Raw genomic sequence first — 27,149 nt, 5'->3', positions numbered from 1 at the left:
GGTCTCTACTACAGCAATCCCCAAGGGGTGGAGAAGAGATTAAGAAGAGCTAAGACAATTATAGACAACCCCAACCCCAAGTAATTTTGGAAGTAAAATGAAACTTGAATTTGTTTATATCAGGCAAGAAGAACAGTAAAGAGAAGGACAATGAGGCCTTTGATAAATGGAAAAGAGGTTTGATAGTCTGACAATCTAAAAGGAGTGCTAAGGGGAACAATGGCTCTAGCAAAGACAAATACGGGGAGTAAATGATAAGGATAAACACAAAGAAAACCATACCAAATCACATTATAAACAAATTATTTAAAATGAATGATAAAGAGAAAAATCTTAAAATCAGCCAAAAGGAAAAAGATTTGTTATACACAGAGCAACAACTATATAAATTACAACTGACTTTATTTTTTTATTTTTTATTTAAATTTAATTAGCCAACATATAGTACATCATTAGTTTCAGATGTAGTGTTAGTAATCATCAGTTGCATATAACACCCAATGCTCCTCACATCATGTGCCTCCTTAATGCCCATCACCCAGTTACCCCATCCCCCAACCACCTCCCTTCCAGCAACCCTGTTTGTTTCCTATAGTTAAGAGTCTCTCATGATTTATCTCCCTATCTGATTCCCTGCCATTCAGTTTTCCCTCCCCTCCCCATGACTTTCTGCACCATTTCTTATATTCCATATATAAGTAAAACAATATGATAATTGCCTTTCTCTGATTGACTTATTTTGCTCAGCATAATACCCTCCATTTTCATCCACATCGATGTAAATGGTAAGATTTCATTCTTTTTGATGGCTGAGTAATATTCCATTATGTATTCATCCTTTCTGATGGCTGGGTAATATTCCAGCCATCAGAAAGTGATACACACACACACACACACACACACACACACACACATACACACACACACCGCATCTTCTTTATCCATTCATCTGTCGATGGACATCTGGGATCTTTCCATAGTTTGGCTATTGTGGATATTGCTGCTATGAATATTGGAGTGCAGATGCCCCTTCGGATCACTACATTTGTATCTTTCGGGTAAATGCCTAGTAGTGCAATTGCTGGATCATAGGGTAGCTCTATTTTTAACTTCTTGAGGAACCTCCATACCATTTTCCAGAGTGGCTGTACCAGCTTGCGTTCCCACCAACAGTGTAAGAGTGTTTCCCTTTCTCCATATCCTCACCAACATTTGTTGTTCTCTGACTTACTCATTTTAGCCAATCGGACTGGTGTGAGGCAGTATCTCATTGTGGTTCTGATTTGTATTTTCCTGATGTCAAGTGATGCTGATCATTTTTTAATTATTTTTATTTATTTCTTCATGAGAGAGAGAGAGAGGCAGAGACACAGGCAGAGGGAGAAGCAGGCTCCATGCAGGGAGCCTGACGTGGGACTCGATCCCAGGTCTCCAGGATCACACCCTGGGCTGAAGGCAGTGCTAAACCACTGAGCCACCCAGGGTGCCTGATGCTGATCATTTTTTAATGTGTCTGTTTGCTGTTTGTATGTACTCCTTAGAGAAATGTCTGTTCATGTCTTCTGCCCATTTCTTGACTGGATTATTTGGTTTTTGGCTGTTGAGTTTGATAAGTTCTTTATAGATATTAGTCCTTTATCTGATATGTCATTTGTAAATATCCTCTCCCATCCTGTAAGTTGCCTTTTAGTTTTGTTGACTGTTTCCTTTGCTGTGCAAAAGCTTTTTATCTTGATGAAATCCTAATACTTCATTTTTGCTTTACAACTGACTTTCATCAGAAATAATACAAGGCAGGAAATGATGGAACCATATGTTTACAGTGCTGGGAGGCAGAGAGGAAACTATCAACCCAGAATTCTATATGCCCTAAATAAAAATACTCTTTAAAAATAAAAGTACAGGGGATCCCTGGGTGGCTCAGTGGTTTAGCGCCTGCCTTGGGCACAGGGCGTGATCCGGGAGTCCCAGGATCAAGTCCCACGTCGGGCTCCCTGCATGGAGCCTGTTTCTCCTTCTGCCTGTGTCTCTGCCTCCTCTCTCTCCCTATGTCTATCATGAATAAGTAAATGAAATCTTTAAAAATAAATTAAAAATAATTTTAAAAATAAATAAATAAATAAAAGTACAGCAAATATATCTTCATAAAACACAGATTATAAAGTTAATTACCAGCAGACTTTCATTATAAGAAATGTTAAAGGAAGATTTTAGGTTGAAGGAAAATGATACCAAATGAAAATTAGGGTCTATACAAAGGAATGAAGGATGCCAGAAATGACAGATAGTAAGTGAGAGAACATAAAGGACTTTACATTTTCTTTAAAAGACAAATGACTGTATAAAATGAAGATATGTTTAATAGGTCTGGAAAATGTATGACAATAATAACAAAGATTTGAAGCAAGAAATAGAAGTATACTGTTGAAGTGCTCTAACAAGACCAGCAATACAAGGCTGATTTAACATTTAAAAATCAAATGATGGGATCCCTGGGTGGCGCAGCGGTTTGGCGCCTGCCTTTGGCCCGGGGCACGATCCTGGAGACCCGGGATGGAATCCCACGTCGGGCTCCCGGTGCATGGAGCCTGCTTCTCCCTCTGCCTGTGTCTCTGCCTCTCTGTCTCTCTCTGTGTGACTATCATGAATAAATAAATAAAATCTTTAAAAAATAAAAATAAAAAAATAAAAATAAAAATCAAATGATGTAATTTAACCACGTTTATAGAAGAAAAGATAAAAATCACATAATCCTTTTAGTAGATGCGGAGAACAGAGATGACTAAATTTAACACACTTTTATGAGTTTTTAAAAATCTAATAAGGCATAAATACAAAAACTTTCTTCAGCCTGGTAAAGACTATCCATAAAGAGCTTCAGGTGAGGTCATGCTTAATAGTGAAAGACTAAATGTTCTTCTCCAAGAACCAAAACAAGACAAAGATGTCTACTCTCACAATTGTAATTTAACATTGGACTGAAAGTTCCAACATGCTCAATAAAGGGGAGAAAGAAGAACAAAATGAAAGAAATAAAAGACATATAAATTATAAAGGAAGAAATAAAATACTCGTTATTCACAGACTAATTGTGTACATAGGAAAACAAATACTCTACCAAAATGCTATTATAACCAATTAATTAAATCAGAAAAGTCATAGGATTCAGGATCAACATGTAAAATCAATTCTAATTTTTTCACTAGTAATGAGTAACCAGGAAATCAAAGTTTTGAAAATATTATTTATAGTATCATCAAAAACATATACTAACCAGAGATTAATTCAACATAGGAGCAACACCTTTTACCTTGAAAATCATATAACATCATTTAAATAAATTCAAGAAAAGCTAAAATAATGAAAGATACACCATATTCATGGACTAGAAGAGTCAGTGTTGCTGTGATGTCAGTTCTCCTCAAAATGGTCTATAAATTTAATGCAATAAAAATGCCAAGTGGCTTCATTGATAAACTTGGCCAACTCATTCTAAAATTAATATAGAAATTCAAATGAAGAAAATAGCATTGCCAAAACAATTTTGGAATGCAAAAATAAAGCTGGATATTTTACCTTACTTGGATTCAAGTTTTAATATAAAGCTATAGTAATCAAGAAAATATGGTATTAGCATAAAGATAAATAACCAATTCAGAACTGGTAATGGTTATGCAAAATTAGGGGTTTGTGAAAATGCTTCAAACTGAACAAGTAAAATGAGTACATACAATTACATTCAAAAAAATTAATTTTTAAAAAGATAATTATCATTAATATGTGGATTAAGAAAGGAAATCACTGAAGTGTATGAGCAAAGGATCAATGATCACAATGTATCATTTTAAAATATCTGATGAAAAATTAATAAGCAGAACACTATTAAAATAGATAAAAACTGCATAATTGATAGTCATAATTTTGTTAATTGAAGTAGTTTAGACTATGAAATTTTCATTCTATATTGCTTTGATGTGGATTACTAGAACATGAATGCATAAAAATAAAGACATTTGTTGTAACTTTCAAGCCTTGAGGAGTCTCAACTAACCAAAAACTTCGAATATCTTGTTTCTGTATAAACCTGAGATTATAGATTTCAAGTTGTCTTTTGAGTAAAGGAAGAGGACTAAAGAAATATATAAATACATTTTAAAGATAAACATTGTATCTTCAGTAAATGAATTTTAGAATAAAACTCTGAAAGGAGATTTTTTTCCAAATAAAAAAAAAAGTCCTGAGTCTGTCATAAGACTCAAGAAACTTCATTTTCCTTAAACAACATCTAAGGAGATCCCATGGCAGCCTATAATTGTCATCTAAATGAGAGTCCTGGGAAATCATCACATTTTTACTGTGTTGAAATATATTCCAAATATAATATGTATTTTCTGCTTAACTTCTCTTGTTATTCTAGGACTGAGAATTATTCTGTGACATGACCAGTGTAACTTTAAGAAGATATATAGCTTGAGGAAAGAGATTTAAAATTTCTCTGACATGATGGAAAAACTTTGCACTAAGTAACCAGAGGTATTTAAAAATGGAATTAGTATTCTCGATTATTATTCCTAATAGATTCAGATACATATTAACTAAAGGAGAGCTTCAAGTTACCAATTTTATCTAGGGATATTACGGTAAATATAACAGTTTCTGGAAAAAGAAAAATCACAATGGCATGAATCTCCAAAGAGAAAGAGTATGAGAACTTTAATATATGTTTCCAATAGCTATTGTCAACCTGTGCACAACTCTAGGAAACAATTTCCATAACTCTATAACACTCCTCCTGAATGAATTATCTGTTGAAAATATAATTAAGGGAAATGATTATAGAGAGAGAGAGAAGCCACAGCATAGTTTCTGAATCTCTCCAATTCCATGAAAAATCATTTTAAGAAAAGAATAGGTATTAAAATACATCTTCTAGACACAATGAAAGCAAACCGAAAAGATATGTTCACAGAACAGATGAAAACTCTAATCTGCCTGTATCATTAAAGAGGTGGGGGCTCAAGGACGGACATACCACCATACCAGAACCACATTCATTGAGAAAGGGTGCTTCCTCAGAGGAAGGAATACTGCACTCATAATCAGTATTTTTTTAAGTTGTCTACTACCTGCAATGGAGTGCTGATGAATAATAAACAACCAGCTCTTTAAATGGGGGGAAAGTTCCTGTTTTGTAGCAATTGCCAATTTCCACGGTGTAAATACTCCCACTATACCAAACATTAAGTTATCAATGTGGCATCACTGAATGCTGAATTGGGAACAATTCGCTCGTATGAGCTAATAGGAACCAGTTCCCATATATTAATTCTACATGTCAACAAAATGGATGACATTTAGTTAATTTTTGCATCAGGAAATAAAATGGCAATTCATTTCTTCTGAATTGGGAAGTAAACCCCAATAAATAAAAAAGACTCTACCCATTATCCACATAGTTCTCATGTCTTGGCCCTGTGAAAAAGTTCTTGCATGTATGTAATACATACCTCCGGAATAGTCAAGTAAGAACAATGAAACTTTCTTTTTATGGGGTTCAATAACAAAAATGGGATGTGGTAATGTATACCACATCCACACATATATGATCTGAGACAAAATGAATTTTTGGTTGTATAATGTTCCAAATGTCTGTCCCATTACAACCCTAATATTTCTTGTTCAACAACCAGATATTTATGGGAAATGGAGGGGAGAAACCGAAGATGAAAGATAGGGAGGATTTGGAGAAGAGATAAAGATTCTTTCCATAGCTGCTAATAATGACAAGCAAGCTTGCAAATTTACCAAACCCTGAAAGATGTTTACATATTGAAAAATAGGAATAGTAGTGTTCCCATAAAGCAGAAAATTTTATGTTGGTCTTTGCTTTACTTATTTTCATAGTAACAGATACACGAAAACATTTTCAACATCACTAATAAGCAGGGAAATGTAAATCAAAAACTACAGTGACCTATCACCTAATACATATTTAAATAAGTATCATCAAGAAGACAACAGAAAAATGTTGGTGAAGATATGGAGAAAAGGGAACACTTGCACACTGTTGGTTGGAATGTAAATTCGCTAACGAGTTTCCTTAAAAAATTAAAAATAAATCTACCATATGATCCAACAATTCCATCTCTGGGTAAAGACCCAAAGAATAGTAAAACAGGCTATCAAAGAAACATTTGTTGGGACACCTGGGGGGTTCAGCGGTTGAGCCTTTGCCTTTGGCTCAGGGCGTGATCCTGGGATCCAGGAATCGAGTCCCACATCGGGGTCCCTGCATAGAGCTTACTTCTCCCTCTGCCTGTGTCTCTGTCTTTCTCTCTCTGTGTCTCCCACGAATAAATAAATAAAATCTTAAAAAACAACAACAACAAAGAAACATTTGCACTCCCATGTTTACTGTGGCATTATTCACAATAGCCAAGATATGGAAAGAACCTAGGTACCCACAGACAAATGAATGGATAAAGAAATCATGATATATATGTGATAATTCAGCCATGAAGAAAAAGAAAGATACACTGCTGTTGTGACAACATGGATGGAGCACATTATGCTAAGTGAGAAAAGTCAGACAGAGAAAGATAAGTAATACATGCTGTCACTTGTTTGTGGAATCTAAAAAACCCAAACTTGTTAAAACAGAGAGTAAAATGGTAGCCAGTAGAAAAAGGGCTTAGGGGATAAAACAGGTATTTTTTTAAGGGTACAAACTTAAAACCAGCAGTAAATGAGTCCTAGGGACCTAATACACAGTATAGGGAATAAGCACAATGTCAAATTATAATCATCAAACTTGATAAAAGACTAGAACAAAATTATTCCAACCATTAAACAGAAGTGATAATTATCACTACAATGGCAATCCTATTACAATAAATAAATGTATCAATTTTTTAAACACAGCTGAAAATCCTTTGAAAACATTACTTTTTTATTTTGCTTCTCATTATTCATTACCACAAACTCAAGTAAATAATACTCCTCTTTAAAAAAAATTATGAGTATGTTAATTTCTACCAGCTCTTTAATTTTTTGTTGAGAGAGGGGGAGCAGCTGGTCTTGCTCCTGGGAAATTAAGAAGAAAAATTCATGGACAAAATTTCTAAAGCAATTATTGCTGGCTTTCCTGGCAATATAATAGTAGAAATCAATAGTTGTCCTTATGAAATGTATCTCCATGGACCAAAGGACACCAGAAGTGAATGGTGGCCCCAATTGTTTAGTTCCTTGATGATCTCCATCTTTGACAGCTGACAGCATTGAAATTGATAACACTGTCCAAAGAGAAAACATTATTAAATATTCCATTTACCAACAAATAGCTGTCCTTTGACATAACAAAATAAGTTTTCTTCTTTTTAAAGATTTTATTTAGTTATTCGTGAGAGACAGAGAGATGCAGAGACACAGGCAGAGGGAGAGGCAGGCTTCCCATGGGGAGCCTGCTATGGGACTCAATCCCAGGACCCTGGGATCACGACCCCAGTCAAAGGCAGACGCTTAACCACTGAACCACCCAGGTGCCCAATAAGGTGCCTTTAATGATTATTTTGGTGAGTAGAAGATGAGAGATAAGCAATTTTTTTCATTTATTTAACAAATGTTTATTGAATATCTGTCTCATGTCAGGCTATGGGCTGGCTTCTAGGCACGTATCACAAAATGAGGCAAATATCTGCCATTCCAAGTATACATGATAGTGCTGAAGTCAAAGAAGTAAACCAGAATATATAAACATATGACTGTATTGGGTGTTTTTAAAAGGAAATATGGAGTGGTGCATGAGTTTGTGAAAGGGATTGGAGGCACCTACAGCAACCTGAGGCAGTTAGGAAGGCTTCCTGGAAAAAGTGACATCTAAGACAAAGGATGAATAGGAGGTACTCAGGGAAATCAAAGTCAGGGGTAGAGAGCCAAAAATTCTTTAAGATAGAGAAAACAGCATATGCAATGGCCCAGGGATAGGAGAAAATAAGGTGTTTTTGTAGAAGTAATTCAAAATACTAATTCCATACATGTCTAAAAATTACAGACACTAGTAAAGATTTCATGGGCAAAATTTTATCAAGGAAAAAATAATATAATGGCATTACATATGCATTTTAGAAAATGAATAAAAACTATTAAAAAATTGGTGTTACTTTGTTAAAAAATTGTATAAGAGCAAAGTTCTTAATGACATAAAAGAAGAATCACAAACATCCATGGAGAGAGAACAGACAAAACTTGGTGACATATTCATACAACAATGAAAATGTATGAATTACAACTACCTGAAACAACATAAGAACTTGAAAACATAATGTTTAGCAAAAAAATAAATAAATACACAAATAAAGCATGTCTCAGTAAATTATATAGAGTAAAATATATTTTCATGAAGCTGAATGACAAGCAAAGCTAATTGATATATTTAGGCATACACATACATATTATAAAAATATTTTTTCAAAAGCAATGTGAAAATATCAATTTAGGAAGAGTGGTTGCCTTTGTGACACAGAATGATTGATACAGGTGACAAGAAGGCAGAGAGACAGTGAAAGAAAGGTAATTAATAGGTAGCTAAAGGTTTTAGTATTCTAGTTCTTGGATTAAGTGAACTCATAAATGTTCCTTATGCAATTATTATTTGTAACTAACATATGTAGTATAGGACATTATTTTTGCAAATGTTACAGATTTTAAAAGATAACAAAGGGGAAAAAGTTTTAAAAAAAAAAATCACAATCCTAACTTTACTTCCGTTCAGTTATTCAGAAAACATTTCCAGGACATTAGGACATTATCATCAAGTTCATTAATTTGACTTTATCAATACTTTGATTAGGAGCAAAATTCTTAATCACAGAAAAGTAGAAACACCCCAAATATCCACTGACAAAGCACGGATAGATAAAACTGGTATATCCATATAGCAATATAATAAACTGAATTAAATTTAATGATATATTTACAGCCTTGTCTTGCAATCTTCCACAAAATGACTCCCACTTTACCAATGATCTCAGTGCTTGGTTTACACATATCTTTTCTTTTCTCATTGCACCATCTACACACCCAACCACACATCTACCAGAGGAAGGAAGATTGCTGGTCTTCGGTTACAGGAGTCTCTAAGGACATCATATGCAGAAAACATCACAGATTGACCAATTTTCAAATTTATTTAGTTGAATATTTTTTAATATCTATGGAGTCCCAATCTTTCTTTCTAGGTAATACAGAAACAATAGTGAATAAACAAAATAAGTTCCTGTTCCTATGAAGCTCACATTTTGGTCAAGAAACACGTTTCCGAATAGCCCTGAGAATAAAAGTCTGTGCTTTGGAAGGACTGGCTCAGGAGGAAAGTGTGGGAATTGTCATAAGTGGTAAAATTCAATGCCACATAGGAAAAAAAAGGAGAAGGGGGAATGTAAAAGGGAAAGAGTGAGAGGAGAGGAGAGCAAGATCCAGAACCCAGAGCTTAAGAGCGCCAATATTTAAAGCTCAGTTGAAGGAGGTGCCTGAGAAAGATTCTAGGAGGATCTCCTGAACCATAGATCTAAACGCCTACTTATGATCCCCATGTGGCTGTCTCTCACATGCATTTCAAAATTAACATGTCCAAAACCGAAACTGAGACAAAATGACAAGTGATTTAAGAGAAGCATCAGAAGAGAAGCAGAACGTTTCCAAAAGGAAAAGATGATCCACCATGTTCAATGCTGGAAAGAAATTAAAAAGGATAAGAGATCAAATACATAACTGTGCTATCCCAAGTATGCTAGGCAAAACCTAGATGTGTAAGGAGGACAGTGGGGCTGGTGCCCAGGGTGTGACTTCAAGAATAAGCTGCACCGGACCCCAAGGAATTGTGTGTATCAAGGAGAGTTTGATTCCTTAGGTAGGTCAAGAGCCTTTGAGGCATTTGCCAGCAGGGGCATTGTCTGTTCAAATCTGCATGATACACACTTTAGAAATGTCATTCTAAGTTCACAGACAGAAAAATCTTCACTCCCATATTATTATAACAAATACATTCTTGCCTTCCTCTTTATCATGTAATCTATGACTAGATGAAGACTGAGGGAAAGGGAGGCTGAGAGGGAGAAAAGAAAGTAGAGAAGATACAACCTGCCCATGAGTGTGCTTCCTCCTAACATAGAGACTGTGGGGTGATCTAAGAGTCCAGTGGGACAAAGTCATATAAAGATGCTTCAAGCCAAAGCAGGCTGCACAGGTGCAGTCACAAAGAAGGAAATACACAAGGAGATGGGAGCAAGGGGAGAAAACACTGAAAAATGACTTTAGGTGACATGATGCCTTTAAATCTAAAATCAACTTCTCTCTTTTTATATTAATCTCAAAGTGGAAAATTAGACCCCACTTAAAAAATTCCAAGGTGGCACAAGACACATATTTCTGTTAATGATGCCCTTTAGCAATCAAAGAATTATCACCTTAGAAGCCTCAAAATATACAGTTTGGAGGATTTCAGGTGCATTCTCTTTGGAAACATCATGACACTTATACTGACTTTCTAGAGCTGAGAAATGCTTCCTCTAAATTGGAGTTAATTTGTGCTTCAGGTACCAGTAGCTGAGCTCTCTCACCTCTCTCTCTCTCTCTCTCTCTCTCTCTCTCTCTCTCTCTCTGGGGCGTTGGCTTAGAAGTGCAAGTTCTTCAAAACTTCTGCTAAGCCAGCTGCTGACAGGCTAATGAGGCACATCAGAGAGCAGGCTCCAAAGTGCAAGTACACAGGAACAGCTGCTCTTATACCAGAATGGAATACGCTCTGAAGTCTACTTATCCAGCTGCTGAGAAGAGCAGCAAAATTAGGATCAAAATCAATTTTCTAAATAGAAAAATTCATGGAATGATTCACAATTTACTTTAAGATAGAAGACTTTATTTTTTAAAGGTTTTATTTATTTATTAATGAGAGACAGAGAGAGAGAGAGACAGAGAGAGAGAGAGAGAGAGAGAGGCAGAGGGAGGATCAGGCTTCCTGCAAGGAGCCCGATGTGGACCCCAGGATCACGCCCTGAGCCGAAGGCAGATGCTCAACCACTGAGCCACCCAGGCATCCCAAGACAGAAGACTTTAAACCCCACCTTCCCAGTTATACCCCACCAGAGAATCCAACAACAATGGTCTGTCAGCTCAGTTCTGAGGTATAAATTATTCTTACTCTCTTGGGCCCATAATACCATGAATAGGAAAAGCACTGAATTTGGAGCGGGGGGGGGGGGGGGGACTGTGCTCTTTCACTTAAAACTGTGCTCATTGAGTCTCTGGCCCTGGACAAATCAATGAACTTCAAGCAATGCATATTTTCTCACCTGTGAAAAACTCAGAGAAAAACTCACATTTCAAAGGATTTGTATGATGGGAAAAAAACAAAGTATCTCAAAATCCTTGGGAGGGCTTCACTTCTGGTTTAGATGAAGAAAATCACAAAATATTATCATCCTCACCTGACCAACTTAAACTGTATAAGCTACAAAATCATGGCTTATTAAAAACACATCAAAAAAATAAAAATAAACACATTAAAGAACTATGGACTCCAACTCCAAAGGACGAAACTATAAAAATGAGTAACAATCTAATATTTGTCAGCCAAATAAATGAATAAATAAAATGTGGTATATCAATAAAATGGAATGTTATTTGCAAAAAAAGAAGTACTCATACAAGCTATAACATACATGAATCTTAAAAATATTCTGCTAACCGAAAGAAGGATCACATAGAATGATTCCATATGTTAAATAGTCAGGATAGGTAAATCTATACAGAGAGAAAGTAAATTAGTGATTTCCTAGGTTTAGGGAAGGTGTAATGTGAAAATGGGGAACTGATGGCTAAAGGGTATAGACTCTGGAAAATGGAATTTTAAATAAAACAATACCACCTAGGGCACCTGGGTGGCCCAGTGGTTGAGCACCTGCCTTTGGCTCAGATCATGACCCTGAGGTCCTGGGGTCCTGGAGTCCTGGGGTCAAGTTCTGCATCAGGATCCTCACACAGAGCCTGCTTCTCCCTCTGCCCATGTCTCTGCCTCTCTCTGTGTCTCTCATGTATTCATTCAATAAATAAAACCTTTAAAATAATACCACCTAATAGAAGACGGACAATACCAAGAGATGGTAAAATAATGTGGTGCAGCTAAAACGTTCCTGTGTTGCCAGTCATGGTGAAGGTTAGTAAAATCAAATTTGAAAACTACTTGGCAGTATCTATGAAAATTTAATATAGGGCAGCCCAGGTGGCTTAGCACTTTAGTGCCCATCTTGAGGCCAGGGCCTGATCCTGGAGACCTGGGATCGAGTCCCATGTCAGGCTCCCTGCATAGAGCCTGCTTCTCCCTCTGCCTGTGTCTCTGTCTCTCTCTACCTCTCTCTCTCTCTCTGCCTCTTTCTCTCTCTCTCTGTCTCTCATGAATAAATTAAATAAATAAATAAAATTTAATATATGCCTAGTCTATGAGCCAACAATTCTACTCCCTTGTATATACCCAATATAAATGATTGCTTTAGATCTACCAACAGTCATGTAGAAGATTGTTTATAGCAGCTTTACCCATAATAGTAAGAAATGGAAATAATCCATATGCCCATCAAGAGTAGAATGAATAAGTAATTTGGAACTTATTTATACCTTAAAAACTACTTAGCAACTTAAAAGAATGTACTATTTCTAAATATAATACATTTTAAAACCTAGTAGAAAAAAAATAAAAATAAAACCTAGTAGACATAATATTGAGTGAACAAAACCAGATACAAATGGGCACAACTTTATCAAACTGTACACTTAAGATCTGCGCATTTATATTTCATTTAAAGTGTTTTCTTAAAAGTTATGTGGTTTAGCTTTTAACTAACTTTTAATTCTCATAAAGGAGTTTTCCACAATGGTAGAGGCAAGAGCCAAGTGGTACTGAACTGAAGAGTAAATACAGAGGTGAAGAAGTAGAGTCTGTCCATATAGATGAATCTTTCAAAAGATGTTGAAAAATGAAAGTAAGATAAAAGATAAACTTGAGGAGTGGGATCTACAGAAAAAAATTCCTGTTATTAGTTCAAGGAGACACTGACACGTGCTCAGAAGTTAGGATACAAAAATGTAATGGAGAGAGATGATGAAAGACCTAGAATTGATAGTTTAGCTTAGGCTTTCATGTTAGTCTTGGGTTCCAGTCTCACCTCAATCACTTACTCCTTATAAGGCACATGGTACTTAATCAGTTCAAGATCAGTTCCTCATCTATGAAATGGAAAGAAATAATCTTAATTTGTTAAGTGTTGCTGTGAGCTGTGAGCTCAATAAATGCTACTCTATCTACTCAAAGCCATTAGGAAGAACAGAATTAAGAACATAGGTATAGAAAATGAACTTATGAAATATCAGGAAAGAAGGAAATAATAAACAGAAAAAAGAAACATTAAGTTTTAAATAGCATGTGAGTAGCAGTTTCTTTACTTTTTCACAGTGAAATTATCTTTTACTAAAATAGAGCCAAATTCAATTCTTACACAAGAGATCCTCAGGCCCTTTATTTTTTTTTAATTTTTTTTTTATTTATTTATGATAGTCACATCACAGAGAGAGAGAGAGAAGCAGGCTCCATGCACCGGAAGCCTGACGTGGGATTCGATCCCGGGTCTCCAGGATCGCGCCCTGGGCCAAAGGCAGGCGCTAAACCACTGTGCCACCCAGGGATCCCTCAGGCCCTTTATAAAACACTGAATATTGAGATTCCGACTTCCAGGAATATAGTATTAGAATAGGAAGTCCAGTTTTCACTAGTCTTTGTTTTCACTATAGCCCTTTCCTTACATGGGAAGTGAAGTGGTAACAATTAGCATGAAGGAAGGAAAGAAAGAAGAGAAAGAAGAGAAAAGCAGGAAGGAAGGAAGGAAGGAAGGAAGGAAGGAAGGAAGGAAGGAAGGAAGGAAGGAAGGAAGGAAGGAAGGAAGGAAGTTGTGTTAATATCTGCCTGAAATAAAACTATTTCAAACAGTAGCTATTTTAAAATATTGGAGTTGGCAGTATTTATTGGTCTAATGCTTTTAAGCATAATAAAACTACATTGCTTACCTTGACATGTAGAAACAAAAATCTCCAATAAAAGCACGAGAAAGAGATAAATAAAAATTATATCAAAGAACACGCTTATTCTTAAAATTTGGATGTTCCTATACATTGCAATAAAAACAATCTTTAAATTTTAAATAAGTATATTCACCTTTACTTAATTTGAGGGAAATCTATATCATTTTACTGGGTGTAAGAGGAAAACAAATCTGGAGGTGTCTCCTTTCAACAAGGCTTTTCTTTCCCACTTATTTCCAGACCCTAAAGGAAAAGGGAAGTGTGACAAGCTGAGAAATGCAGGTGCAAGTAATTGACTAGGCGAGTGTTCTATTGTCATAGAAGCAAAGCGCATCAAATTAATGAGGCCCACAGAGACCCAGAAGGCTGGGGCCAATCGGAAGCTTTCCTTGGCATGCTTCAGCATGTGCTTTGGGCAACCTGGCAGCCCTTTTGTTTATATCCTAGACAAGCTAAAATTTCCAGAAAAGAGAAAGCATCTTCATATCCTCATGGCGTGCAAAAGTTTGGCTCTCGAAGAGCACATGTTTAAAACCCAAAAGTCATTATTTGTGTTCCACACCAATTGTCAGGTGGGGGAGATATGATTCAATTAAAAATTTGTTTAACTGTTTCTTGATGATGTTTGTTAGTATACAGTGTGTTGTTAAAAATGTAAGGAAGTACCAAGGAGTCAGAAAAATTAAGATCTAATGCCACTACTGGCTACTTTTCTCTTGAGGCAAGTCATATAACGTAAGATTCTGTTTACTTTTATATAAAAAGAAATAGCTGAATTAATGATCTTTTCCTTCCTCTCCCAAAATTTCACCAACTACACTCAGGAATTTCTTTTTTTTTTTTTTTTTTTTTAGGAATTTCTTAAAATATTATATACACTTTGTAAATTGTTTACTTCTTTAATAAGAAGAGCAATGGAGCTTGCGTTACAAAAAAAAAAAAAGAAGAGCAATGGATGTTTTACATCTCTAACAGTCTGAAAAGCCTATGGATCTAAAAGAAATGGTTAAGACACAGTTTTTTAAAAATTAATATTTTTCCAGTTTTCTTGAGAAATAATTGACACACATCACTGTATAACTTTAAAACATACAGCATGATGGTTTTATATCTATTGTGAAATGATTACTATAATATGTCCAGTTAACATCATCTTCTCAAATAGATACGAAAAGAAAAAAATGTTCTCTTTGTGATGAGATCTCCTAGAACAGTTTCTTATATATCATACAGTAAGATTATGTTGTACATTATGATCTAATGTAAGATACTTATTTATCTTATAACTGGAAGTTTGTACATTTTGACCATCTTCCTCTAATTTCTTCCCCCACCACACCCCCAGGTAACCACAAGTCTCATCTCTTCTCTTGTGAGTTTGGAGTTTTTTTGTTTTCTTTTTTTTGCTACACATTGTGAGATCATACAAGATTTGCCTTTCTGTCTCTGATTTCACTTAGCACAATGCCTTCAATATTGATCTGTGTTGTCACAGATGGTAGCATTTGCTCATTTTTATGGCTGAATAGTATTCTATTGTTATAAAAACCACAACTTCTTTACCCATTCATCCTTTGATAGACACTTAAGTTAGTTCCATGTCTTGGCAATTGTAAATAATGCTGCTATGAACATAGGGGTACATATATCTTTTCAAGTTAGTGTTTTTATCTCTTTTGGATATATTCTCAGAAGTGGAATTGCTGGATCATAAGGTAACGCTGCTTTTAAATTCTGAGGAACCCCCATACTAGTTTTCATGGTGGCTGTACCAATTTACATTCCCAGCAACATTGCATGAGGGTTCCCTTTTCCCACACCCACATCACATACATTATCTCTTGTCTTTTTGATGATGGCCATTCCAACGGATGTAAGGTAATATTTCATCATGGTTTTGACTTTCATTTCCCTAATGACTAGTATGTGCAGCACTAGTTCATGTTCCTGTTGGCCATTTATATATCTTCTTTAGAAAAATGGCTATGTAGGTCTTTTGCCCATTTTTTTATTAAATGGATTATTTGGAGCGGCGTTCTTTATGTATTTTGAGTATTAACCCCTTATCAGATGTATAGTTTGTAAATATTGTTTCCCACTCTATAGGTTGTCTCTTCACTTTGTCAATGATTTCTTTAGCTGTGCAAAACCTTTTTAGTTTGATATAGTCCCCACTTATTTATTTTTTATTTCATTGTTTGTGCTTTGGGTATCATATCCAAAAATCATTACCAAGATGTCAAGGAGCTTTATTCCTATACTTTCTCCTATGAGTTTCATGGTTTCAGGTCTTACATTTAAGTATCTAATCCATTTTGAGCTAACTTTTGTGAGTGGTATAAGATATGAGTCCAGTTTCATTCATCTACATGTGAATATGCAATTATTCCAGCACCATTCATTGAAGAGACTATCTGTTCCATTGAGTATGCTTGGCTCCCTTAGCAAATATTAGTTGGCCACATATACATATATGCTTGGGTTTATTTCTAGACTCTTGGTTCTGTTCCATTGGCCAATTTGTCTGTTTTTTATGCAAGGATCATACTGTTTTGATGACCATAGCTTTATAATATAGCTTTAAGTCAGTAAGCGTGATGCCTCCTCCTTTGTTCTTTCTTGGGATTTTGGGGGGATCTTTTGCAGTTCCATATAAATTTTAGCATTGTTTTTGTCTTTGTTGCCTCCATAAAAAATGCCACTGGAAACATGATGAGACTTGCACTGAATATATACATGGAATTTGGTAGTATTAACTCCTTAACAACATCAATTCTTCCCTTCAATAAACACAGAATGCCTTTCCACTTATTTGTGTCTTCTTCAACTTATTTCATCAATGTCTTGCAGTTCTCAAAGTAGACATCTTTTGCCTCCTCAGTTAAATTTACTTTATTTTTTATTTTACTTTATTTTTTATTTTTTGACGGTATTATAAATGGAATTAATTTTTTCAGAAAATTCATAGTTAGTGTACACAACCACTACTATGTTAATTTTGTATCTTGCAACTTTAGTGAATTCTTGGATTAAATCTAATAGTATTTTTGGTTGAGTCTTTAAGATTTTCCACATACAAAATATTATTATCTGCAAATAGAGACAATTTTACTTCTTCCTCTCCAATTCTGATACTTTTTTTTTTATTTTTGCATGATTGCTCTAGCTAAGACTTCTAGTACTATGTGATATAGGAGCAATGAGACTGAGCATGTCTATCTTGTTCCTGATCTTAAAGGAGAAGCTTTCAACCTTTCACCATTAAAATGTTAGCTCTGGGCTTGTCATATGTGCCCTTTACTATGTTGAGATCTGTTCCTTTTATGCCTAATTTGTTGAGTTTTTATCATGAATGGTTGTTGAATTTTGTCAAATGCTTTCCCAGTGGTTGAATCCCACTGACTGCCCTGCAGTCCCTGTGATTCAAGATCAGGAGGGGCTTCCACACACAACTCACAATGCTGGTGGGAGGAGGTGCTGATTGTTCCACCTGGGTTTCTTTTTCCACTGGAGGAAATGGAGGCTCAGGAGGACCTCTCTGCATGATGCTGGGGGAGGGGTAATGTAATTGACATGTAGCCACTTCTCTTGCCCTTCTAATATAGCCTTGTCTCTGTTTTATGGTGCAGGGGTGCCTCAGCCACACACTCATGTTCTAGGATCCTCTCAGTGGTATCTTATACTTGAATAGTTGTTAGTTGTTCTAATGAGGGAGACTGAAGCTCAAGCAGCCTATGTCACCATCTTGGTAATGTCACTTCTCAAATGTCAAAAATTAAGATTTCAATTATGTACAAATCATTTGCACATGAACAAGAATAAGACAATAATATGCAAAAGTGGAAATAATTATTACAGTGGTGGGAAGTAGGGGTTTTTTTTTCTTTTTTTAATTGATGTTCATCACAGTAGCCTACTAAAAATACTCTTAGGCCTTTGAGTATTGAAAATAAAGTGATAATTCTTGGACCCAGAGCAAATCGTGACTGCGTTTCTGCCTCTGTTAGCCCCAGCACACTGTAGTAAAGGCTGATGCTGCGGCATATACTAAAAACATTGCTGCTGCAGGTGCAGATTCAGGATTACCTTGAGCTCTCACCTCCTAGTTAACAAGGCAATACTCACAAGACAAGAAAGGCTAGCCACCACTTCCCAAAGTAAAAAAGAAAATAGTATGAAAAAGAGATTTTTATTTCTGGGTGTCTTTCTCCAAATGGAAAAGATAAGGTACCAAAGTGAATGAGGACATTAAAAATCGAGTTCATAGTCAGTTTAAAGTGCAAGTAGATTGGCCAGTGGAGAGTTTGTTTTTCTTGAAACAAAATCAAATACAACTAGCCATGATCTCATACGAGAAGTTAATCTAAAACATTAATAAACTGGTTCCAAATAAAACATTCTGCTTGAGTCCCCTTTGGCCAGTTTCTAGCTATGTATCTTTAGGCAAGTCACATATCCCCAGTACTTTCATTCCTGCCATTTGTAAAACAGGAAAGATAACTTCCCAACCTAATTCTCTGCACCCCAGTGGAGGTGAAATGGGCTAATTTATTGGAAAATTCTTCAACACATAAGAAATGCCTTAAAAAATAAGGCAGGTTCTTTTAAATTATTGAAAATATAACATCTCATTGTATAAGTATTTGGTCTTTTCCTTGTTGTAACTCTGCTACTTGGTTATGTAATTTAAGTGTGGGAGGCAATTCTGGAATGATATTGTGAGTAACTCAGTGAAACCTCTCTCCTGGAAAGATAAGCAGGTCAAAATTAACAAAAACAATTATTCAAAGTCTCTGGAGATTGATCAAAGGGCTTACAACAAATTGGCAAGCATGTATTTAACAAAATTAATGGAAATTTAATAAAAACAATTGGATACATGGTGACAACTGACCTAAGGGCTGTAGCAAGTTTACAACAAATTGGCAAACATTTATTCAACAAAATTGATAGAAACTTAATAAGAACAGTGAGATGAGGAGATCCCTGGGTGGCTCAGCAGCTGAGCGCCTGTCTTCGGCCCGGGGCGTGATCCTGAAGTTCCGGGATAGAGTTTCCATGCAGGGAGCCCACTTCTCCCTCTGCCTGTGTCTCTATCTCTCTCTCTCTGTCTCTCATGAATAAATAAATAAAATCTTTAAAAGAAAAAAAAAGAACAGTGGGATGCTGTTGCATCTGAGCTAGTGACTACACCAATCCACCAACAATTCTGCCTTGAGAACTATTTCAGCAGGCCCAGTGGGCTCAGTAGCCAAAGAGCAGTTCCCATCTCCCCAGTTCCTTGAGATGGGAGAGCACTCTGGTAGTATCAGCAGCCAGTGTGCATTAGCAAATCTCATCTCCCACAGCTCCATGCTGCAGAGGGCCTACATAGAGTTGGTGGCAGCTGGGTGTCATCTGTCATGCCAAATCATCTCTCACTATTTAATATGGAGCCAAGCAGTTTAGTCCCCCTTTCCTTCATAGCTCTGAGCTGCCCAACTGTACTTTGCAGTCAAGTGGAAGCTCCCATTTCCCCCAGCTTCCTAATACAGAGACCATGCAGCAGTTAATAAATATCAGCAGTTTTCCTTCATCTTCAGCACTGAGTTATAGAAGATCCATACTGGGTAGTGGCCACAGCCAGGCGGTGGCACCAGGGCCTGCCTCTTCCCACAAATACACAAATAAAGCTCTATCTCCAATGGAAAGGATCCAGGCAGGACAAGAAGTGAAAAATAAGGGCAGCCCCAGTGGCTCAGCAGTTTAGCGCCGCCTTCAGCCCAGGGCATGATCTTGGAGACCCAGGATTGAGTCCCGCATCAGGCTCCCTGCATGAAGCCTGCTTCTCCGTCTGGCTGTGTGTGTCTCTCTTGAATAAATAAAATTTTTAGGAAAAAAAGAAGTGAAAAATAAGTTCTCTATCCCTCAACTAGTTCCTGCTTCATTAGATAAGAGGTTCTTCCCCGGAAAGGGTCAAAACAAGCCTCAAAGACTGGTAACAACTTCTATCAATGGATTTAACTATCATTGTATCAGAATATGGAACAATTAATGCCCTAAGATGTTGTCAAAAATGAAAAAGCAATTATCTAGCAACTAGTGGAGGCTACAGGTGGGTGTGATACAAAGAGAGGAAGATCTGAAACTTAAAGGGGGAAAAGGGACTGTCAAAAAGAGTCTAGCTAAACACACAATCATCTCTGGTAGTCAGGAAAACTACGTGCATGCCCAAGGTTCTGCCTTCTGAGGAGATATCAGAGGCTATACATTTCAGGGGAAATAGATCTCATCAAACTAGTCCAGCCAAGACACTAAACAGTAAGGAAAAAAGCAACAACAAAAAGCCTGCAAGGGATCAGTATCCAAAAATGATTTGGTGTACATGTGAGATATACAGACATTTAAAGAAAGAGGAACCCATAAACAAGAGAGAAAAAGCAGGCAACGAAAATTATATTTGAGGGGACCCAGATGTTGGAGTTAGTAGACAAGGACTTCAAGGCAACTATTATAAATATATTCAAAGATCTAAAAGAAACCACACTTAAGAAATTTTTTAAAATATGATGCCAATGTCCTATCACATAGAGTATATCAACAGAGAAAAAGAAACTATAAAGACAAAAAATGGAGTTTGAAAGTGTAATAACAAAAAAATGAAAATTTTATTAGCGGTGCTTAGCAGAAGATTTGAGACAGCAGAAGAAAGAATCAGCAAACTTGAAAAAAAATTTATAGAAATTATGCAATCTGTAAAACAGAGAAAAAAGAATGAAGTAAAATGAAGTCTCAGGGAATGGTAGGATACTATCGAGCATTCCAAATAATGTCTAATGGAAGTACCATAAAAAAAAAGGAGGAAAAAACATTTCCAGATAAGCAAAACCTAAGGGAATCTGTTGCTAGTTGATCCACCTTACAAGAAATACTAAGGAATATTCTTTAAACTAAATAAAGGATATCAGCAATTTGAATCCATATAAGAAAAGAAAAAGTACCAGTAAAGGTAATTCTGTAGGTAATTATAAAAGACAGTTTAATTGCATATTTCTTCACTTAACTATATAATTGTATTGTTGGGCTTTAACATGTAGAAATGCAATGTATTTGACAATTACAGCACAAAAGAGGTGGGCAAAAACAAAGCTGTATTGGAATAAGAAAACAACCCCAGATGGTAAGTCAAAAGCATAAGAAGAAATGAAAAACCATAAATGGCAATAAGAAGGCCAATATAACAAACTCTATGAATATATGCATGTCCTTTTCTCTTGTTTCAGCTTAATTTAGTTGTAGTTCTTCATAACCATCGAGGAGCAAAGAGGTATTCCAATACATTCCTGAAACTATAATTACCAAATAGTATAGCCACAGCACTAGCTACATGTGGGAAATTTTAGCATTTATATGATGTCATAAAAATTCATTCACAGATGTGTGTAGAATATAGATATGTCTCCCACACACACACTTTATTCACCCAATTCCAAATTAGCAAAGGTACTCAATTACAAACACCACAAAGTTACCAGTGAATATAGCCTTAGAATGATATTTATTTGGTAAGTATTAAAGCAAAACCCGACCACTATTTGGTACCAATATGATTCTTTTTTTCAAAGAACATTTCTCCTGATTTATTTCCACTCATGCATACCATTTAAGGATATAATATACCCTTTGGTGGAGCAAATAAGCTTTCTCAATTAAAAATGGAGAGAATGCCATTAGTCCTACCATGTAGGTTTTTTCTAAGACCTGGTTTTTGTCATAGTACACTACTTGTTCTCTATAATCAAAATCTGTCACATGGTGAGACAAGCTTTCTTAGCTTTCTTTTAATATTATAGGATAATAATTTGGCTGTTTAGACCATTCATAGTTTAGTAAACAACTAAAATATAAATTCTCAAAACTTCCAAGAGGAAGAAAAAATTTACTTAATCTAGAATTCCTCACCTCTCAGACCATCTATAATATGAGGAGGCCTATACAAAACATTTACATGATTGTTAATTCAGCATTTGACACTTCAGGAAATCTTCATACACACTTGACTAACTAGGATTTATTGGTATGATTTAAAGTGAGTCCCCATGGAGTTGCAGGACAAGAAAACATTGATAGGAAATAGTATTGAGCAAAGCAGCATAACTGTCATCTATGAGCTGTGGGAATCTAGAGATGTATGGTGATCTATACACTAAAACAACAGAACCATAAAAGTCTTAATTCTGGGTCTGCATCAAATTAGTTTTTGTGAGGCTTAATCTAGGTCCAGTACACAAAAGAGAGAAGGACTTTGATGATGTATTAAATCCTCAGGTATACATAAGGCAATTGTTAAATTATCTTTAAGAATGCTCAGGAATTGGGGCACCTGGGTGGCTCAGTGGTTGAGCATCTGCCTTTGGTTCAGGTTGTGATCCTGGGGTCCTGGGATGAGTCCTGTATCCGGCTTCCCGCAGGGAACCAACCGACTTCTCTTCCCTCTGCCTATGCCTCTCGGTGTCTCACTGTGTCTCTCATAAGTAAATAAATAAAATCTTTTTTAAAAAAATCTCTTAGAAACTTCCTCAAAAAGAGAATTATAATTGCATACAGCTATATTGCAAAATTACCATCACCAAAATTATCCCCAGGGACCTGTTCTTTGTAGACCTACCAGCCTTCAATCTTACCATTTCAATAAAGAAATAGAAGAGCCTAAATTTGACAGTGACATCACAAACAAGGTGAGTAAGAACAAAACCATATGTGAGTAAGGAAATGGCACCAAAGGCCTGATGTCATCTTCTGGGATGTTCCACTCCTAAGTTCATCCTAGGACAGCCAGCATGTTTCTTGTTTGTCTGCACTGGTACTAATTGGTTTAAATTGCCTTGGATTTTATGGATCAAAATTTTCTCTAAACTTCCTTTAAATGCAATAACCAAGTTTAATCATTCCCCTTTCCCATAATATGCACTTTCCAAAAAAAATTATCTAAAAAGTCTTAGTTAAAGAAAAAGATAATAATAACAACTGCATTGATATTACATGGCACTTTTTCTTAATCCCCTTACATGTTTTTAGCTGTATGGTAAATGTTAATGTATTACCTCACTTATTAGTCCGAAACAATCATTAAGGATAAGTGATTCTATTTCCTTATTTTTTACATATGAAGAAAGGCCAAGTGACCTGCCAAAACTTGTGCAGTTAATAAATAGTGGAACCAAGATCCTCAGACTCAGGCTGCCTGGCTCCATAATCTGCTCTCCTACATTTCTGCTATTCTTCCCCCAAAGGATATATTAGCTTCGTACATTTAATTCTCATACACAATATGATTAAAGAAAGAACACAAATACAAAGACATATAAAATAAAAGATATCAAATAGTAAGCATACAAGAGAAAGAAAACATAAGTAGGAGGATTGAATTTTATACACATGTACTATGAAGAATTACAATAATGAATGTGATATAAAAATTATATATGTTGGGTGTTATTCTGTATGTTGGTAAATTGAACACCAATAAAAATAAATTTATTTTAAAAAATTATATATGCATATAAAATGAATTATGTCCTGATGTTATAAAACAAATGATCAAAGAACAAATACACAAAATGTTCACAATTAATTAAATTCACTTCATTTTTTAAAATAAATGGCTACTGGGCAGCCCCAGTGGCACAGCAGTTTGGCGCTGCCTTTGGCCTGGGGTGTGATCCTAGAAACCAAGGATCGAGTCCCATGTCGGGCTCTCTGCATGGAGCCTGCTTCTCTCCCTCTCCCTCTGCCTGTTTCTCTGCCTCTCTCTCTCTGTCTGTCATGAATAAATAAAATATTTTAAAAATAAATAAATAAATAAATTGCTACATCAAGTCTTTTTCATCCCTTTGTTCCACAAATATTTGGGAGGCACAAAATATAATGCTAGGAATGAAGGAAATGCACACACCCCCCACACACACACACAATCAGCATGGAAGGCAATCAAGCGACAGCACTGAGAGATGAGTGCATATGACTGAGGATGTGTAGGAAGCCACTGAAGCACAATTCAGGGCATCTGAAATAAGTTCCGCATGGTCAGGAAGACTTCCCAGAGGAAACAAAGCACAAGTGAGACCTGAGGATAAAGATGAGTTGGCCAGGTGAGGAGGAGGAGTTCAGAAACAGCACAGGCTTAGAGGCAAAAGAGGGTATATGCTCAAGAAATGGAAAACAAGTTCATAATGACTGCTCACTGACATTTAGTGTCACTACTACTTTCCTACCATCATATTTACCATTTTCTCTTTTCAAGGGAGCATAAAGTGGGAAAAGAGCCCCACGTTTGGTGCCAGATGGGGTCAAATTAACATTTGGTTCTGCACTTATAATCTGATTTTAGACAAGTTGTTCAGCCTCCCTAAGCTTCAGGCTTATTATTGGCAAATAGTAATGGCAACATCTAACTTGGGCAGTCCTCATTAAAATGTATGTGACTACAATTGGGAAAATGGCTGGTACAGAAACATCAATAAACAAGTTTCCCTCCTGAATCATAGAGACTACATTTGCCTCAAGCTTTTCCTAAGAATTTGAAGGGTTTCTTTGTGTTTACAGTTTTGAATTGATGACATTTGCCTTTTTTTTTTTTTTTATGATAGTCACAGAGAGAGAGAGAGAGGCAGAGACACAGGCAGAGGGAGAAGCAGGCTCCATGCACCGGGAGCCCGATGTGGGATTCGATCCCGGGTCTCCGGGATCGCGCCCTGGGCCAAAGGCAGGCGCCAAACCACTGCGCCACACAGGGATCCCAACATTTGCCTTTTTATTTAATCTACTGTTGTTTTTACTAATTGTGTAATTTGGATACAAATTGAAAGAGATCCTAGAGAATTATCTACAGCTTCATCAAAGTGGGGTCCTGATTACTGACATCTCAGGCAGGCCACTGTTTCACTGTGTAAGATGGTCCTGTGCATTGCAGCTTGTTTTCCAACCCAAACTGACAACTGCTAGTAAATCCCGTCATTGTGACAAATAAAAATGCTCCCTGGGAGGTCGTTATCACCTTATTTAAGAACCCACTCATATTTCTCTCTCTCTCTCTCCCTCACACACATACACACACACACCCCTACACACACCTCTTTTACCAATTAAAAACCTAAGGATAAAGGCTGAAGTCATTTCCACAAGGTTAAAAGCTAGTAAGCATCAATAACAAGATTTGATTTTTTTTTTTTTTTAAGATTTATTTATTTGAGGGAGAGAGAACAGGCAACCAGGGAGAGAGGCAAAGGGAGAGGGACATAAGCAAACTCCCCACTGTGCTGGGGCTGAGAAGGTATAGGGTGCAGCAGAGATCATGACCTGAGCTGAAATCCAGAGTGGGAGGCCTAACTGACTGAGCTACCCAGGCACCCTTGTTTCTTGATTTTTAGTACAGATTTCTTCTAATCCTAATCAGTCTCACAATGTAACATTCCCTAATTTTTTAAACGTATTTAATTAAATTTTTAAGTATTTTGATTTTTTAAATTTTTTAATTTATTTTTTTAATTCTTAATAATGTATTTACCAAAAGGGATTTGTGTGTGTGTGTGTGTGTGTGTGTGTGTGTGTATGCGTGTATTTCATTTCACAAATGTTGCATTAAGGGATTTCTGACTTAAGAGTCATGGGAAAGCAAGTGGGCCATTTCATTATTTCATTAGGAAGAGATCAACAACTTTAGTCAATTTTCCTTTCAGTGCATTCTATGGTAACAAGAGTTCTAAGGAAGCAAACAGAAAGTGTGAGAATGGTTGGATTCTCTTTTGTCACAAGAGTCTGTGTAATACACAATCTCTGCTCCATCTAACTAAGCTATAACTAGAGATAACCCTCAATCCAGTAGTGCATCATGGCCTACATGCTAAAAAAAATTTACTACAAAAACATCACTCCTTAGCTACTGTGCAGACAGGTTTTACACATCTTAGTTGTATCAACTTTAACAAGAGTTAAACTCTATTTTTGAAGATATAATCACTCATATCTCTCACCACATGCCATTAGACATAGATTTTTAAGTTCCTTGGATCATTAAATATGGTTTGTATTTTCAGGAAATTCACCTTCAGGGCTGTACTCTGGGTGTAAATGACACAATCTGTGTCAACAAAGCTTTTATAAACATCTCTGAACTCCACTGAATATCCGAATATCATGTGCGTGTATTTACTTCTAATCAGTTGGCCTGACAACAGCTGCCTTTCTCCAAATCCCAAAGTCCTGAGGGGCATGACTATTCATAAAGGGTCAGTGAACTACAGAATCTGGAGATTTTAAGAAGACAGAAGGTCAGTCGTAGCTCTGAATTTAAAATAAGGATATCAAACTTTGTTTCCCCTGAAGATTAAAAAAGAAAAGAAGAGTTGTATAACAGAACGCTAGACATAAAGAAGTCGCCCACATTTTGAGTCACAACACACAAGAGAAAGCTACTAAGAGCTACATTTGGAAAACTCTACTTTAGCAGAAGAAAGAGCCGGTCTTCTGAATAAAACACTTTGCAGGTCTCTTCGTGATCCACAACTCCATGAAGCTAACTTCAAGAGAAAATGAAAATCACAGACTATCTCTTGTTTCTGAAGTCTCAAGACTTTGGTGACATCAAGGTAATATGTTGTTTTTAATACATATGCAAATAAAGATCTCCCAAATTCCTTTATCTACTTTTAACAGATTTCTGTTTCTCATTTGGCCTCTGTTCACCCAATCCCATATATAGCAAAAGTGGAAGGTCAATGGAATTACTCTTACAATTATATTAACTGTATTCCTTGCAAGTGTCATTCTTAAATAATATCCCAGATCTAATAATTAATGAGAAAACACAACCTTCCTCTCCTTTCCATTAGTGCAATTAACAAAAACTGGGATATTCAAAATATATATCTCATTTTTATACTTGTAACTTATGCATTTTTTTAAGTTTGGTTTTTAAGCTAAGAAAATTGAATTGTCAAAGAACAATTACGACCACATGCCACACAAGCAACATTTGTGAAAAGCAT

General features: G+C 36.1%; 1 long non-coding RNA gene across 1 annotated transcript in view; it reads left to right on the top strand.

Moving 5' to 3' along the window:
• Positions 1–26,786, top strand: part of LOC112647999 (uncharacterized) — a 58,656-nt gene extending 31,870 nt beyond the window's left edge. The window contains exon 3 of the long non-coding RNA XR_007412132.1: positions 26,199–26,786. This is a non-coding gene — a long non-coding RNA (uncharacterized LOC112647999). The remainder of the gene's footprint in view (positions 1–26,198) is intronic.
• Positions 26,787–27,149: the final 363 nt, after the last annotated feature.

The sequence above is a fragment of the Canis lupus genome, chromosome 7 (assembly GCF_003254725.2).
Source record: "Canis lupus dingo isolate Sandy chromosome 7, ASM325472v2, whole genome shotgun sequence".
NCBI classification, from domain to species: Eukaryota; Metazoa; Chordata; class Mammalia; order Carnivora; family Canidae; genus Canis; species Canis lupus.
Note: the sequence above shows the minus strand (reverse complement) of the source record. Positions and strands in the feature narration are given on the sequence as shown.